The sequence below is a fragment of the Amblyomma maculatum genome, unplaced genomic scaffold (assembly GCF_055883805.1).
Source record: "Amblyomma maculatum isolate TAMU_Amacu unplaced genomic scaffold, ASM5588380v1 scaffold_19, whole genome shotgun sequence".
NCBI lineage: Eukaryota > Metazoa > Arthropoda > Arachnida > Ixodida > Ixodidae > Amblyomma > Amblyomma maculatum.
In genome coordinates, this window is record NW_028146744.1 from 348253 (window position 1) to 366607 (window position 18355).

Below are 18355 nucleotides of genomic sequence, written 5' to 3' on the forward strand. Positions count from 1 at the left end.
TTGAATACTGAATTATTAATTGCGGATGCGTAGCCTAGCTGACCGCAAAAAGGAATTCGGAGGTAAATAAATGCAGTGCCACAACGTACTACAGTCGACGTCACCCGTGTGTAGAACGCTTGGGCAGTGCTCATCCCGCAATAAAACCTGAAATTAAAAATCAGCCCACGACTTACGGACAAAGTGCTCGTGCTCATCTTCTTCACATGTCTTAGTAGATCTACTTCCGTACAAGCATTGTTAAAAGTAGTAACCGCGACGAGGTATCGAGTTTTATGCAGGGAAATGCGCCGATCGAGTGCTCTACACAAGGGCGACACTGTAGTACAGCCTTAGAGCTGTGGAACAGAACACTGCAGTAATTGCGTATTTGAAGGCGGAATACCTTCGGCAAAACAACGAGATAAGCAGGCCACGGGGAGCCAAATTTCCTTGCGTCGAGTAAAGCGCACAATGCAGAGCGAAGCTAGAAATTGCACTACACGAGAAAAACTTCGTCTGCAACTGTACGTCACAATCAAGCGCGTCCAAAACTCCGCGCTTGATTGTAGCAATCAAGCTCGGATTTCTCACATCCTGACGATACCTGACGATACAAACGCTGACGATACCTACATAAGTTAAAATTATTAAGAAAATAAACAGTAACCCTTTTTTCAGCCACAATTTTAAGTTATAAATTAGTATTATCAATGTTTCACTTGCTGTTGCACACATTTTTTCCTTTGCTTAGTTTATGATGACGTAACGTGACAGCAGCATTTCACTAGTGCCACGGTGAATTGTGAAACATGTTTTTTTATTGATAAAATAGCTGGTACAAGATTTAAAAACTACAATATTATAAAACCTTATTATTAAAATTTTATTTTTATACTGCTGTTTTGTTTTGTTTTCTTTTAAGTTTCATTCTGCTCGGTCTTTGCCCCTGGTAAATGTGCCCCTGCGCTCCAGCTATGGTGGTTATCCGCTCCCCGCTTTTCCAGTGTTTACTTACTTGTTGCTTGAGCGTCGTTTTTTTTTTTGGGGGGGGGCCTTGTTCTCGGGCTGTCAATCGGAAGCATCTTCAGCGGCGCAGTAAGTCTGAACAAAAATTTATTTTTTTTCTGGAGCCTGAAATAAGTATTTCGCAAAATAGGTGTATTTCAAAGGCCTTAATTACTGAAGTTTGAATCGAAATGCCGCTTTTGCAGATCGCGTGCGCTTTCCGAAACTGTGAATGGTGCAGAAAAGGAACAATATATGTATATATATATCTGTAGCGGGTGCCCAGAATATGTGTCAACAGCTGTAATGCCACCAGTTTAACCGCGGAATGTATTAAACGCCTCGGCGTGGTTACGGAAGCGAGTGAGAATATATCAAATGTAGTGCTCTCGGGCTTCCCACATACGCATATCGTACGCTGTTTTTGCGGGCACGCGTTGGTACATTAGTTGGCTTTTCAAAGTATGCACTTAAACGCACCAGTTTTTATCAATCATGTTGTAGCAGAAAAGCGCTCATTTCAGTTAAAAGGCATAAGCGCACACGCGTTTTTCCTTTTCGTCAAACAGATATGTCAGCCGCGGCCGCCTCGATCGAGCCAGGCGTGTACCGAGGTAAGTACATAGTGCGTGAAGCATGTCTGTTGGGAAATTGTGGATCGTGATCGTTTCGCTAAAATTTCGGGGCGCATGTGCTACTGGCGTAATCCGGAGCATGGGCGTCAGTAGGTGAGGTGCAAAGACAGGGTCATAATGAGTACCATACCAGAAATAAGTTTGGGATGCCATCCAGCCCAGCTGACATCTTGATGTCGAGTTTCAATATTAAGGTAAATACGCCTTCCTCGGAAATCTTAATGTTATTAATGGACACGTCACTACGAGCAATGGTAACTGGCGGAATAATATTGTCACAAGCAAAAACTGAGTGGAAATACTCAATAAATGCATTCGATATGAGAAATGAATCATTTGCAGAATTATTGTTAATCATCATTGAAGTAGCTGTCATAAAACACTTGGCAATACCGATGACCAGAATTTACATGGATTAGTTTTAGCAGGTCTTGCAGCTGCACACGAAAGAAGAAATTCCTAGCAGAGTTGATTTTCAGTCAAAGCTCCTCTTTTGCTTTATTTAAACGTGCTATTGTGGCCCATTTTCTTGCTATGGGTTAGCCTGTGTGCACACCGTGTTTGATGAAAGACATCATGCGTCATCCACCGAAGTTTGATATTTCTTTATCTTGAGAGGAACAAAGTGTTGAATACATTTTTTCGCCAAGGTTAAAAATAACTTGCCAAATGTGTTCACATCACAAGTGGAACTCGGCACAAGAAATTCTTCAAATTCATCAGCCAGGGTGTCTGTTATTGAAATGTCATCAGGGGAATCGAATTCAGAAAATTAAAAAAATATATATTCTGTTTAGTAACCGAGAACTTTAAGGAGACAAGAACGGCGCTATGGTCTGAGGTTTTCTCAGCATACCTGCCAACTCTTCCGAATTTTCCGTAAAATGTACGAATTTTGAGTCGTCTTACGATTTTACGACTCTTGCAGAAAATTTTGCGGAAAATGTTTCATTTTCGGAAAAAAAAAAAAAAAGTGCGGACATCTATTAACATCATGGCCTCCGAGATAACATCACACGCGCACGGTACAGTGGCTAGAATAGGGGAAGTGTGCAGACCGCGCTACCGACTCTGAAGCCCTTCCGTGATGCTACGGAGCGGGAGATCCAGAGGGCATTGACAAACGCTTACACGTTCGCTCACTGCGTGTCGTCTGCTCGCCGCGCAGTTAATCAGCCACGTTTGAGACATCCCTTCAAGATCCGATGCATACTTTCTGCTCTTACTGCGACCTCCACTTTTACACGGCATCTTTATTTATTTGTCAACTATCTAAGTCATACCGATGTAATTTTATTATGCTATGCAGCGGCCATTTTTAAGCGGAAGAATTACAACCAGCATTCTAAGCGGGACTTCGCTGGGGTGGCTTTAAAACCTCCTTTGAGCAATCACTCCAAGAAACACTTGCCGCCAGTAACTGCCACCAGACACACTGGCCGAGGTAAAAAGGTTAACTTTGCTGGCCACAGTGCTAGATAGACCACTCCGCAATTTCGGTACCCAGTTTTTTTTTTCTTTTTCACGTATTAAGCTGCCAGTCATTCAAGCTGCGCTTTGATCGACGGTCGTTGGTTTCATCCTATATGACACAGTTGCACTAAAGACGTTAAATGTTCCTTGGGTTTTCATTAGGATTAAGGAGACCTAATTAAGTACTTAGCTAAACGTGGCAAGGCATGGCATAACAAAGCTACAGGAGGCAATACTTTTCTAAACATGAGCTGTAAACATTGCATGTATATCCACGCTAGTAAACCACCCCTGAATTTTTTGTTTTCCGAATAGATAGGTGAGCAGCTGAAGAATCACTTGGGGATAGTAGTAATTTTGTTTTTGCAGTTACTGTCTTGCTTCGCTACTCATTTTGCCTGGGCTGCTTAATTGGCTGTTTTTCTTCTGGGAGACAAGAAAAAAACACCTCTGCTGCACAACAAATTTCATTTTATAGTTGATTAGCAGGCGCTGAAGCATTGGGAAAATTTCTAAATTACCGCCATTTTTTTTTTTCAGTTCTTCAGTGGCGTTATTTAAATAACTGGCAGTTATCACTTTTGTATCGAGCTCTGAACTTGGCGACCGTATTGGGTGGAAGACTTTAGCAACCCGTAGAAAAATCTGCTGACTGAAGTTCTTGTACAGCATTTACAATGATTGTACCGGTATTCAGGACAACATGAAAAAGATTGAGTTATTAATGCCGCATTAATGTATTTAAGTTTTCATTTTTTCCTAAAACAATTCTGGACTGGAATAAGCCTTCGAATGATGTAGTCTGTGCACCTGGCTTCCTAAGTGCTGTTGAAATTTTCCTTGAAACGGTTTTTGACACATGCATATCAAGGCACAATCAGAAAAATGGTCCGGAATACGCCGTACAAAGGGGCCACCCACGCTCGTTCTATCAATTAACATAGCAGTTGTGCCATAAATAACGTGCCAAAGCTGACGTGACAGTAATTATTTTCTAAAGCAGCTCGCAAAACAGCAGCGTTGCGCCTTTCAATAATTTCGCACACCGAACAACCATATCTAGTACGATTTGTACTCGGTTTTGTAACGAGGTACAAAACAATGACTTTGTCGCCGGCTCATCATACACCGTGAGGCAGAATTTGCACCAAAAAACAACGCAAAGCGCCCACATCCCGTGCGCACTCCAGGGTTCAAGCATGCGTTTCATGCGCCGACCTGACGTGGATGGATGGATGGAATATAGGAGCGTCCCCTTTGAAACGGGGTGGTAGCAGTAGCTATCATGCTCATTTTTCTCCATATATCTTAATTATTGATTTAGAATGGTTAACTAAACCATCATTCTATTTATTAAATTTTGCTCCTACATTACTAACATTATGTCACTTCTCTGCTTTTAAGCCACCAATCTTCCAGCCGTTTTTTGCTAGTTTCCACCACCGGTTTATTCACCCGGCCACTGTTATCTCTAAAGCCCAGAGCTTCAGGAACAGTGATTGCGCCTGCATCAACTTCCGGATGGATACCATTGCATTCGAGTATAATATGGTCAATTGTTTCACTGGAGTTTCCACATACAGCACATGCGTCATCTCCATTGTTAAACTTCTTTTTGTAGCTGCGTGTTCTAAGGCACCCTGATCTAGCTTCAAAAAGTAGGGCACTGCCTCCTGAGTTATCAAAGAAATCTTCCTTCCTGATCTGCATTTTCCACTTTCGGTATAATTCCACACTCTGTTTTTTTTCCATCGAATTTATCCAATTTTTACCTTCTGTGTTTTTCACCTGTTGCTTAATGCTCTTTATTTCTCCGTCCTTGTTACTAACATACTTACTAGTTAGTTTCCTAGTTCTTTTCCTCCATTGTGAGTCAACGCTTTTTAGGTACAGGTATTTAAATACCTTAGCTGCCCATCTGTTACTGTCCAATTTCCTCAGGCGTTCCTCATATAATATTTTACTCTTAGCTTCCCGTACTTCGAAAGATGCCCAGCCCATATCTCCCTGTACCGCCTCATTTGTAGTTTCGCCGTGGGCACCTAGTGCTAATCGTCCAACGGATCTCTGATTTGTTTCTAATGTCGACTGTACCTCTGATTTTAGGCACAAAACCGCATTTCCGAAAGTAAGGCCTTTCCAAATTCCTTTCCATAATTCCTTTCCATAATTCCTTTCCAAATACCCCTCAATACCTCATACCTATTGTATCCCCACAATGCCTTATGCTTCATTATCCCGGCATTCCTTCGCCCTTTGGCCTTAAGTGATTGCTCATGCTTTCCAATGTATGCCAATCCTTCGTTTACCCATACCCCCAAATATTTATATTCTGCTACTCTAGGTATTTCAAGGCCTTGAATTTTAATACCCTGATCAGTTGAGCCGTTGAAAATCATCAGACCCGACTTAACTGCGCTGAAACTGAAGCCTAGATCGTCCCCTTCGTCTCCGCAATACTTAACTAGAGTTTGCAATTCTTCCAGACTCTCAGCTAGCAGCACAATATCGTCTGCATACATCAAACCGGGGAGGCGCTGCTCTACCGCCTTTCCACCTAATCTGTATGACAGGTTAAAACCTAGGTTACTGTCTTGTATCCTCCGTTCCAGGTTTATCATATAAAGCATGAACAGCACCGGTGATAGAGGACAGCCTTGTCTTAATCCTTTGCATACTTTGACATCCTCCGTACTTCTTATCCCTTCCCACGTAATTTCTACTTTGTTATCCCGGTATATTTCCTGTAGGAACTCTATTATCTCATAACCGCTACCTTCTTCTTTTAATATGTTCCACAGGAGTTCCCTGCTTACGTTGTCGTACGCCCCGTTTATGTCCAGGAAGGCCAAATACAAAGGTCTATTTTCCACTCTAGATATTTCGATGCATGGGGTAAGCACGAACAGGCAATCATCTAAGCGCCTACCATTTCTAAAGCTGTTCTGAAGTTCTCCGCGTATCTTGTTACTTTCAACCCATGCTTGCACCTTTAATTTCACCGCCTGCATGGCTAACCTGTACATTACAGATGTTATGGTAATCGGCCTGTAGGATTTTATGTGCATCCTTTCTCCTTTCCCTTTATAAATCAAATTCATTTTACTCTGTCGCCAGCTGTCTGGAATTTGCTTATTCGCTATGACTGTTTCCAAAGCTTTTAACAACGTTTCCTTACTTTTTGGACCGAGTTCATTAATCAGCTTGATCGGAATTCCATCTATTCCTGTAGATGTGTTTTTAGGAATATTTTTTTCTGCCTTTTTCCAGTTTAGATTGGTCAGTTCTAAGGTGCTTTGTATTCTGCTACCTTGTGTTGCTTCCTGATTTGCGGAGATTACCCTATCGTCGTTCTTAAATGACTCAGCTATAACTGATGTAATGTAGTTCACTGCGTTGTCCCCCTTTAAACAATTTCCCTCGTTATCTTGAATCCGATCTTGCTTTCTTTGATTCTTCTTCCCTAGCCAGCTTATATGGTTCCAGAATTTTCTTGCTCCGCCTCTAGAGGCATCGTGTATATCAGCCATCCAGCGATCGGTGGACTGTCTTATTTTACTTTGGACGAGGGCCTGCACTTGAAGTTTCTTTTGTCGATATGATTCCCATTTTTGGTCGATTTCCTCCTGAGAAGCCTGTGCTTTCTCTGCCATTCAGTGTTCCCTTGAAGCAGCCCGTCATTGTTCAATAGCTTCCCGGATTTCTTTATTCCACCAGCTCCGTGGCTTCCTCTTTCCATTCCAGCGGTTTGCTACTTTAACCTCCTGAATTTTACTCCTTATGAGTAGTTCTACCTGTTCATAATCCCAGTCTTCTATGGGGCTTTTCTCTATTGCTTCCTCTATGTCTGCTGCTATCTGCGCTATTTGATCGTCGTTTAATTTTGCGTTTACGTTTTGTCTAAGTTCCATTTCTCATTTCATCAAGGGCCCCATCTGCAGACTAATACGTTCATGATCACTTCCCAGACTACACTCCCCTTCTTCGTCTATTTCCATTTTTGTGACCTTGCTATAAATTTCCTGCGACATTAGACAATAGTCAATGGTCGTCTGCCTGTTGCGGAATTCCCACGTGATTTGGCCTTCACATTTTGTTTCTCTATTTACTATAACTAGATCGTGTCGCTCGCAGAAATCTAGCATTAGCTTCCCGGTACAATCCGTGTATCCATCCAGATCGTCGATGTGGCCGTTCATGTCCCCCAGCAGAATAATATTGGCCCCATTTCCAAACTGGCTTATATCGTCACTGAGACATTCAACAAGATCCCTGTTTTCTTGCCTGCATTGATGTCCTGTTCCTAAATAAACTACCCCTTGCCATGTCCTTGTGCCGGCAATGGTTCCTGAAACCCAGATATGTTCTTTACAAGATGATTTAATTCTTTGCCAATTTGTTCCCTGGTGTATCAACATACCTATGCCTCCACCCTTTCTTTCCGTTCTCGTTCTGTTGCACCCTTCCCAGACGTAGCCTTCTATAAACGGTGGATCTTCTAGATCCCTGAGATGAGTCTCGCAAAGAGCGTACACACCTATTTTGTCATCCTTCAACTGCTGTTCTATCTCTAGCCATTTCGCTCTTTTTCTACCTCCTTGCATGTTTATGTAGCTGATCCTAGTGTTAAATTTCTTTTTTGTACTTTTCTTTCTCGACATACTCTTTGCCATTTTTGGGGGCTCAGCCTCCATTATTACACTTTCTTCTGCTTCACTTCTAACTACCTCTGTGCACGGAGTCCTCGCGGACCGCCTAAAAACGCTACAGCCCTGCCTGCCAAGCGCCAGCCGATCTCTGCTCCGACCCTTCTGTTAAAATGAATGCCATCTCGCTGAAAAGCCTTACCAAGACCTGCTTTATGTACCTCCCTGTTTACCTCAACCACTTCGAAACGCTTCTCCAGGCTTAACTTTCTTATGTCCTGATTAACTGTCACCACGTCCTTTTCCATCTTTCCGTTCAATCCTAGCACCTCTGGTACTGTGCATACAACTATCTGCGTCTGCTGTGTTATCTCCCTGATCTCGTCAACTCCCTTAGCTAAACTTTCCACCACTCCTGGAGCGTCACCATTTAGGACATCGCTTAGACCCGCGGCTACTATTACCATACTGCGCTCTGCGGAATCCTTCAACAGCCTATTTTTACTCTCTTTTAGTACATCCCTCATTGTTCTCCCTGGGAAGGCTCCAACCAACACTCTCTTATCACCCCTTACACGTTCCAAGATATCTCGCTTGCACCTGCTCATGTTAGAATCTCCGGCGATAAGCACCTGGGCCTTCTCTCTCCCTCTCCCAACTGTTGGCTCCTGCTTTCGGTTATCTGTGTCCTTATCTCTGGGATTTTCATTCTTCCTTACTTCTTCCTTTTTTTCCGGCGTCTTAGCTGCTTCTAAATAACTCTGACGGCTCGGATCCGCCTGACCTACTTTGCTTATGCCTTCCATGCCAGTGCTGGCCCCAGCCACGTGGCCCGCATTGGAATGTTCGTCCTTGTTGGTTCCAAGGACAAAGTCGGCCCCTTTCTTTTCAATCTGAGTAAGCTGTCCAAGCAGTTTCTGATTTTCCGTCCTTAGCAAATGTACTTCATGTTCTAAATCCTCCACACGAGACACTAAACTGCCCCTTTCTTGATCAAATCTATCTAGACGTGCATTCAGTACGCAACATTGGCACAAAAAGTCGCTGCCTTCCGCTTCACCTACAGAATCAAAACGCGTTTCTTTGAGATTAACCTGCGCCTCACACTGAGTACACTTTACCTTCTTTTGATTGCACATCTTAAGCGCTCATCGACTGAACTATAACTGTTACGAATTCTTAGAATATACAAATTGCCAAAAGAAGACAAAAGAAACGACTAGCAAACACGCGTTAAAAACCAAATCTGCGAATGCCAATAGCCTAGAAAGAAAAATGTCTATCTAAACAAGATAGCTAAACAATGAACGCCAAGAAAACCTAGCTGCCGGCACGAAAAACCAGGCCGCTAGGACCAAGAGCTAAAATCTATTCTTTAGGCTGCACCTAACCTAACTAGCTGAAAAAGAAATAAGGTAATAAAAGAAAGAACTCATCTATTTGACGCTTCGGAAGCTCCCGCTGTCGCCAGTCCGTCCGTTTCCGGTAGCCACGTGCAATCGGAGGAGCGATGGAACACGCGTCCGCACCACACGGCTGTCAACTGTCCGCATCACCAGCGGAAGCATCACCAGGCGGCTTCAATGCTCCCATAGGCGCCGCTTGGCGGTAATCACACTTTATCATTCTAGCCACTGTACGCGCGGAAGGGTAATCCCGGAGGCCATGTTAACACTATTATGGTACCTTTGGCAGCTACGAGAGGGAAACACATATTTGTGATATCATCATCAGCAGCTGCAAACGTTGTAGTTACTTCTATCGTCTACTCGGGGGAACACGAATCCATATCCAAAACTCAATACTGCCTCCGCCAGGCTAGTGGCTGTTCCTTTGTTCACGTGTTTGGACAACTTTGGTGTTGGCCTCTGTTTTTGCGTGATCTGCGGCCGCATCCGACTCAGTATGACTCTGAAGTTTTAGTAGTAGCGATTTCGCAGTGCAATGGCGGGCTCAAAGCCACGACAGTACTTACAAGTATTTTCGAAGTCGTACGCGGGAGGATTTCCCTGCTTCGTGCTGTCTAAGAAAGGAAAGAAGTTCGGATTTTGCACCGCGTGGTGCCTGTGATGTTAATGTTTCACATGGTGGCAAGTCCGACATTAAGATCCACATCTCTTCGAAAAAGCATCAAGGACACGTGCGAGCCGCGGACAGCCAGCCGAACCGCGTATATCTGATCCCAACAAACTGATGCGGCGCGAGGGGGAAAACGAAGATGGAGAGGGAGAAGAGGCCGTCTGCTGGCTGTTACGAGCTGCGGCCAGCACCCCCATTCCATGCTAGCGACCCGTGGGCCTTGGTGCCCGTGTTGTTGTGTGGATGTGTGTGTGCGCTCTTGTGCTATACTTGTGCCACGAGTCTTCTCCGAAGACCGCATGAGGCTAGTCATCTTGTCTTGCCCCGGATGAACTAAATGCGATTTCTGCATTGATTCAATCCCTGGTGCACGGCCGCTCCACGGAGCCCTTCGTGGCTCAGACGCAGGTTTGTTACATACTGCTTACATGCAAATCGGCCCCGAAGTGCGATCTATTTTACGAGGTAACCCGAGCCTTGTATTTCGGCAAGATCCCCACTAAGGTACGACTGTATTACTTACGCCGTCCGGTGAGGAAAAGACCTGCATTTAAAAACAAGCAAGTCATCCGCAGCTGTGCTTTCTGGCCGCCTCTATTGCGTGCAGACACGTTCCACCGTGCATGCAGTGAGAATGATTTGTGCATTTCGCAAGGCGACAATGAAATGAAAATGTGGAGATTAAAAGCACCTGGCTGCTTTCGGGATGACTGGTTTTGTTCTACTGACAGTAATGTGCGGCTTCTGCAAGCTTTCAAGTGAGTTCTGTTGTTGGAACTCTAAATGAAACAGCTGTGATTGACGTTTGGTTATGTGTAAAGCACGAAGTTCGTTACTCGTCCGCTTTCATGAATGACATGCACACCCTTTATTTGATCTTGGAAACCAATTCCAAAATTTGTATATCATCCGCACTACCATCAGACCTTTACAGTATGAAACATTGTTTTTGTATGCTACTTTTTCGATAAATGACAGCCATGTGGCACTTTTGAGAACAATCTTGTTTGTGTTATGTCCCGTCGCCATCTGCTGCCTCTGACTGCACTCGCGAGTTTTGTTTCGTTAGTTTGGTGACTAAACAGCGTTTTGTTGCTCTTTTGGTGTGGTATAAGTGGTTCAACTTCTAAAAGCAAGTTTTTTTTTTTTTTGCAAACGAAGTAAGGGATAAAAGTTTAATGACAATTTGTTGCTACAATATATTAATCCATTTCTCTCCGCCACCAGCCCAAAGTGCCATGTCTGGTGAAGGTGTATGTCTAATACTGATCAGTTAAGCGAGACAGAATGCATGAAACAACTGTTTTCACATAGAGGAATAGAGAAGAAATAATTCATTTGTAGCCAACGTGCATGAAGCAAAAAAGGTACTATCATTGGCATGCTTTAACCTTTGCAGCATACTTGCGCTCTTGCTGCCCATGCAGCCACTAGTTGCTACTGTTACGATATGGACAAACTGTCCCGATGAACTAGAATTCTGGCAGGGATTGTCCACAATCACTATAATGTTTGGCTTCTGCTGTGCCTTGGTTGTAAAGTCCTTCCCCCTAGCAATAGCAACACACTTTCACCACTAGTACATCAAGTGAAAGTTGCTGGTTTGCATTGTGCACCTTGCAGCAGCAACCTTGTGCCACTCTTAGGATAAATTAAATTTGAAGGGAATAAACACTGCATGTCATGAATAAGACACCAGTGGAGTGCACATCAATAGAGTGCCCAGATGTACCATTCACAGTAACATACTGCACCAGTGAAAACTGTCACCAGTGAAAACTGTCAAGCTCATAGCCAACTTTATTATAAGCGGAACTTTTTTCAGCTCCATCATGTAATGAGTTGCAAGACGAGAAGCGAAACTTTTCCATAGACGTATTATCAATAGTGGTCTTTAGTTAGAAATGTTGCAGTAAGGTGTTCACTTGGCACAAATGGTCTGAGGCTAAGGTTGATGGAAACTGCCTAGCCGGTGTCATCGTCCAGAAGAGCCAGACTTTTTCCATGGCCACAGTGAAAAATGTGATGTGCTTCCGAGCTTTTCCTTTCCTACTTTTTTACCCTCCTTCTTTGTTTATACATAACCTATTTTTCATTTTCAACTCAGTTTCATTGCTTCATTAACATACACCTCTATTTTTCACATTGAGAAAAAGATCCATGAGCAATTTCATTGCTTTAAAATATGGACCTCTTTTAAGAACTTATTCCTGCTTAATTTCTTCACATGCACCAAGCAAAAACCATTAAGCTCTGGTGTCATAATTTCTGGATGCATAAACAATACTGCCCTACACTGTCACTATCTGCAAAAAAATCTGTTATTGTCTCTTGTAAAGCTGGGAAAAAGATACAAAATTCTTGTGATGCTCAAGTTGGCAGACAATCTGCATATTGTCGATTTCAGTCGTACTCCATGTCTGTCATCTTGAAGTAGAAGGGTATGAAAAGTGAACCAGATATGATTAACGCAGCCTTTCTGATATATTTTGTTCTCAGTGACTTATGAATACACAGCTTTCTAAATATATTTTCTGTTACATATGGCCCCTATAGCCAACATGATTAATGGTTTAGAAGAATGTCAATTTGGGCTAAATAGTTAAGCTTCATCTTGCGATAAAAAATTTTATGCGTGGCAATGTAGTGAAGATTTCCTACAGCCTACAAAATTTTCGCTGCCCACGTAGCTCCGGCGCATACCTTTAAGGCGGCGTGACGATCAAAGCTTCAAAACCGAAAATCGTGCTAGGAATAGCGAATAGCTACTTTGATGTGTGCATATATATATATATATATATATATATATATATATATATATATAATATATATATATATAGGAACGCATTATATCGCTGGCTTATTTGTTACTTTTGAGGAAATGAAAGAGCCAAGAAAAAGACAGGATGTGCAGCAATTCACGCTTTGTGTGCTCTTTTCTTCATCGCTCGGCGAGCCATGCTTCCCTTTATTTCGGTTTTCTTGCTCTACTGTGCTACTTGACTGGTGCCCTCGTACGCGGACTGCTCCGTTTGCCTCGTTGAAATTCTGAGATTATGCGAGCAGTTTAGATTACGGTGGTAATTACATAATCAAGAAAATTCTACCAAATTGTGCTGATAGCCTACCATTTTACTTTCCCAATATTATTGATTTTAGTTGTTTGCAGATGTTCTTTCTTAATGTTACTGCTTATTAATTAGCATGCTCATACTGAAATCAACGAGTATGGATTTTTGCTAATTGTTTCTCCCCTTTTTATAATTTTTATGCAATATTGCATATTCCCCCATATACACTTTGGAGACATGTTCTGTCACACTGTAACAGCCACGCGTAATTATCACGCGAGGTTACGCATTGATTTTAGGGTTCACGGAGACATCAGGGCACAGCTGTGATCCCCTTCATTGACTTCCGGTCTTCAAGACGGCGCCGCGGCACTCCCTCTTACAGGCATAACCGGTGGATCACGTACGTGCGTGGTTCAGGCTTTCTGCCGTGGGGACCGCCACCATCACATTAAGGTCCGATCTTTATTATTTGTGGATACCTGGTCACACTAGTGACCAGGTATCCACAACTGTTTAATGTTAGCTTGGGGTTATCGGTTGATCACTGTCGGAAGCGAGGAAATCCTGACATTAACACAGGTATATCCACCTCTTCTGCTGTTGTGTCATGGGTGGTTGCAGCAAGTGCATAAATTCTCTAGGCACAGGTAAGCACCACTGTGCCTTGTACACACTTGATACCTGCAGTATCGACGGAGAGCAAATATTTCATACTGGTACTGTAGTGTTTGTGGCAGCCGCTTTGGAAGAAATGTAAGGCATTAGCTTCTGCTCTAGGGGTAATGGTTATGGTTTATTGGCTTGGAGGCGAAACTGTCCACCTAGCTGAATACTGAACACATGCTTACCCGTTGCAATTTCCGTGAAGCCTGTGAGAGAGCGGTCCTCGACTGCAGCGCCACCTGCTTTCACGCCGCAGACTCGAGTTTCGCCATCACGACTTATCCCACGAGGTCCAGTGAAAATGCAAATTTCTCCTTCAGGAAGGTGGTTAAGCTGGAATGAATGGATGTTTTATATAAAGGAAAAAAGCCCATGATGACAGAAAAGGAATGCGTTACCGGAATGTTGTTACCAGCAGAAATTTGGTTACCGAAGAGGCTGTTGTTGTTGTGTTGGGTTTTAGGGCACATGGGAAACTAAGGCCATCATGTGCCAAGACTTTGATTAATAAGTTTACTTCGTTTAAAAACATCAAAAATAGAAGAAATTTCGACAATAGCATTCTCTCTTTGTGAGAAACTGATGAAATGGGATTTGTTTACTATCGAAACACATAAAATGTTTCCTCATATTTCGTACATAATATTAGAATGGGGTTAACTGTCAGTTGTTTATTGCATGTCTCACATGTAGGTTTTTCTTACTCCCCTTGTATGAAGTTGTGTGTGAGATGTGTATGTCCATGCGAAGGCGACACAGGATCGTGCAAAAAAAAAAAACGCTCTATATAACTCGATAATTTCAGTCTTGAATAATAGGCTTTACGAAGTGTAGCTTGTTATTTGTTTCATTATCCCTTGAAGCCTGCCATTAGGATCTTGGTTTAGTAATTATAAATTTTATGCAGTCTTTATGGGTTATGTTGACGTGATTTTATTTTAGTGTTATGGGCGCGTGATGCACATTCGTCCTCTTTTTCATTCCCCCTGATCCACATGTGGCTGGGGACCCAGCATATTTTTAAACCTGTCCTTTTTTATCGGCTTTTACAAAATCGTGGGTGATATTTCCAATTAAGGCCTCCGTTGCATTTTTGTGGTGCAATGCTGTAATTACACCCCGCAGGGGGCACCTGTTAAAGCAGGTGTTTGTGTGTTTTGTGCGACACCACGGACCCCGAGCACCCACGCTTAGCCGTGCGTGGCATCGTCGTGTCTGGGGAAAAGGGGATCCTGGTGGTTGAGCCGATGCCGAGTGTTTGGACCCTTAAGGCCCCTTGGTGGAGGCAACACACCACTTTGGCCCACGCTTCCCATAGACGGCACCTTCGGGCTGACCCACCCAGGGGAAATCGGCAGTCGCCTTTTCCTAACCTCCCCTCCATCTTTCACTTTCCTATCTTCTTTCTCAGAACTTTCCTGTCTTCTCCTCCCTTCTCGCTTTTTCCTTTTTCCTGGCGGCGAGGGTTAACCTTGTGTGGTTAACCACCCTGCGTTACGCCGTGTTTGGTTATAGTCAGTGTACAGCTGACATGGCCAGGATCTGTACAAGCTCCTTTCCCGTCCCCTTGTTGGGCTCTATGGTGGGTGGCTGCCACTTTGGCCGAAAAATATCACACATTTTATGGCTGCTTCTCTTTCTGGAACTGATCGCCCTCTCAAAAGAGGGCGGACCGATGTAACCCATGAATTTTTCCAAAAAAAGAAGTTTTCCCAAAGTACTAAGTGATACATAGTGAAGAGTGAAGGGTGCAGTGAAGGGTGCAGCGGTGGCGTAGCGGTAGAACATCTGCCTCGCATGCAAGAGGACCGGGGCTCAAATCCCGGTGCCGCGCAATTCTCCACCGGAACAAAAAAAAAAAATCCACGTGTCGATGGAATTGCATAAACAGGTTTGGGGTGCGACCTGATGCCGATGAACACCTCCGGCAACGCACTCCCTCACCAGAACAGGAGTTGGCCACCCTGGTGCTGTAATTGGCCACAACCTCCTATGATAAGCTCCATGAAACCCCGGCCCTCAGTCACCAGCGGCTGCGGAACAACTGACCACGGCGGCGGTCAGACCTGTGACGCAGCAGGGGGTGCTAAGAAAGCCTGGTTCCGCTGGACAGGCCGCCATTGGAAACAGACCCTGTCAACGTTTAATGCTAGAACCCTAGCTAGTGAAGCTAGTTTAGCAGTGCTGTTAGAGGAACTAGAGGGCATGAAATGGGATGTCATAGGGCTTAGTGAGGTTAGGAGGCCGAATGAGGCATACACTGTACTGAAGGATGGGCATGTACTGTGTTATCGAGGTTTACCAGAGAGGCGACAACTAGGAGTAGGTTTCCTTGTCAATAAGTATATAGCGGGTAATATAGATGAATTCTATAGTATTAATGAGAGGGTTGCTGGCATCGCAATTAGGCTTAATAAGCGGTATAAACTGAAGGTTGTACAGGCCTATGCACCTACATGTAGTTATGATGACCAGGCAGTTGAAAGCTTCTATGAAGATGTAGAATCGGCAATGCGAAAAGTAAAGACGCAGTATACTGTACTAACGGGTGACTTCAATGCCAAGGTAGGGAAAAAACAGACAGGAGACAAGGCAGTAGGTGACTATGGCATTGGCTCTAGGAATGGCAGGGGGGAGTTACTAGTTGAGCTTGCAGAGCGCAATAACTTACGAATCATGAATGCCTTCTTCAGCAAACGGAAGAACCGGCGATGGACATGGAAAAGTCCTAACGGAGAGACTAAAAATGAAATCGACTTCATAATGTGTTCAACCCCCGCTATTATGCAGGATATAGAGGTAATCGGGAAAGTGCGATGCAGTGACCACAGGATGGTGAGGTCCCGAATTAGCCTAAATCTGAAGAAGGAACGCAACAGATTAGTAAGAAAGAAACCCATCAACGAATTAGCGGTGAGGGGGAGGGCAGAAGAGTTCAGGATCTCGCTACAGAATAGGTATTCAGCTCTGAGGATAGCGATATTACCCTAGAGGCAAGGAACAATAATTTCAGAGATATCATTACTGAGTGCGCTGTAGAAGTAGGCGGTAGGATAGTTAGAGAGGATACCGGTAAGCTGTCTAAGGAGACGAAAGATGTGATTAGGAAACGCCAGAGTATGAAAGCTTCCAATCCAACAGACCAGATCGAATTGGCCGAGATATCAAAGCTAATCAATAAGCGCAAAGTGGCCGATATAAGGAAGTATAACATGGAGAAAATTGAGCATGCTGTAAAGAACGGGGGAAGCCTTAAAGCGGTAAAGAAGAAATTGGGCATAGGTAAAAACCAGATGTATGCGATAAGGGACAAGGCGGGCAACGTCATCACTAATATGGACAAGATAGTCAAAGTAGCCGAGGAGATCTCTATACAGATCTCTACAGTAGCCAAAGTAGTCTGGACCGTAATGAGATTGGCGGTAGGGAAAAACAGTCAGACGTTCCACCAGTGACGAAGGACGAGGTCAAGAAAGCACTAGAAACTATGAAAAGGGGGCAATCAGCTGGAGAGGATCAGATAACTACAGATTTGCTGAAGGACGGGGGGGATATCGTGCTAGAAAAACTGGCCACCCTGTATACGCAGTGCCTCGTGTCATCGACGGTACCGGAACCATGGAAGAATGCAAACATTATCCTCATTCACAAGAAAGGGGGCTCTAAGGACCTTAAAAATTACAGACCAATCAGCTTACTGTCTGTTATGTATAAGGTATTTACTAAGGTAATCGCTAATAGAATCAGAACAACCTTAGACGTCAATCAAGCAAAGGATCAAGCAGGGTTTCGGAAACTGTACTCTACTATCGATCATATCCATACCATCAATCAGGTGATAGAAAAATGCTCGGAATATAACCATAGCATTCATTGATTACGAAAAAGCATTTGACTCAGTTGAAACCTCGGCGGTGATGCAGGCATTGCGAAATCAGGGGGTAGACGAGCCGTACGTGAAAGTGCTGGAAGATATATATAGTGGCTGCACAGCAACCATAGTTCTGCATAAAGAAAGTAACAAAATTCCCATAAAGAAAGGTGTTAGGCAAGGAGACACAATCTTCCCAGTACTATTCACAGCTTGTTTAGAGGAAGTATTCAGAGACTTGGAATGGGAGCAGTTAGGGATAAGGGTAGATGGAGAATACCTCAGTAATCTGCGATTTGCTGATGACATTGCTTTGCTAAGCAACTCGGGGGATGAACTGCAAATAATGATTGATGACCTAGACAGAAAAAGTAGAAAGGTAGGCTTGAAAATCAATATGCAGAAGACTAAGGTAATGTTCAACAGCCTCGGGAAGGAACAGCAGTTTACATTAGGTAGCGAAATACTGGAAGTAGTAGGCGAATATGTCTACTTAGGACAGGTAGTAACCGCAGATCCAGACCATGAAAAGGAAATAAGAAGAATAAGATTGGGATGGAGCGCTTTTGGCAAGCACTCGCAGATTATGACTAGCAGCTTACCGGTATCGCTCAAGACGAAAGTATGCAACAGTTGTGTCTTGCCTGTACTCACCTATGGGGCTGAAACGTGGAGGCTAACCAAGAGAGCTCTACTTAAGTTGAGGACAACCCAGAGGGCTATGGAACGAAAAATGGTAGGGGTAACAATAAGAGATAGGAAGCGTGCAGATTGGGTCAGAGAAATAACTCAAGTTACCGACATTCTAGTGGAAATTAAGAAGAAATGGACATGGGCAGGACATGTAGTGCGAAGAGAGGATAACCGATGGTCGCTGAGGGTAACAAACGGGATTCCAAGGGAAGGAAAGCGTAGCAGGGGGCGGCA

At 43.7% G+C, this 18355-nt stretch overlaps 1 protein-coding gene across 7 annotated transcripts in view; it reads left to right on the plus strand.

Moving 5' to 3' along the window:
• The window catches only part of LOC146171553 (uncharacterized), a 576153-nt gene that overhangs the window by 226262 nt on the left and 331536 nt on the right, over window positions 1-18355 (plus strand). Inside the window, exons 1-2 of one of the 7 annotated variants that reach the window (XR_014702816.1) lie at window positions 505-1077; window positions 1557-1601. The exons of the other annotated variants lie outside the window; for them this stretch is intronic. The gene's annotated coding sequence lies outside the window, so the exon portion shown is untranslated. Of the gene's footprint in view, window positions 1-504; window positions 1078-1556; window positions 1602-18355 lie in introns of those variants that run through there. 7 annotated transcript variants of the gene reach the window in all.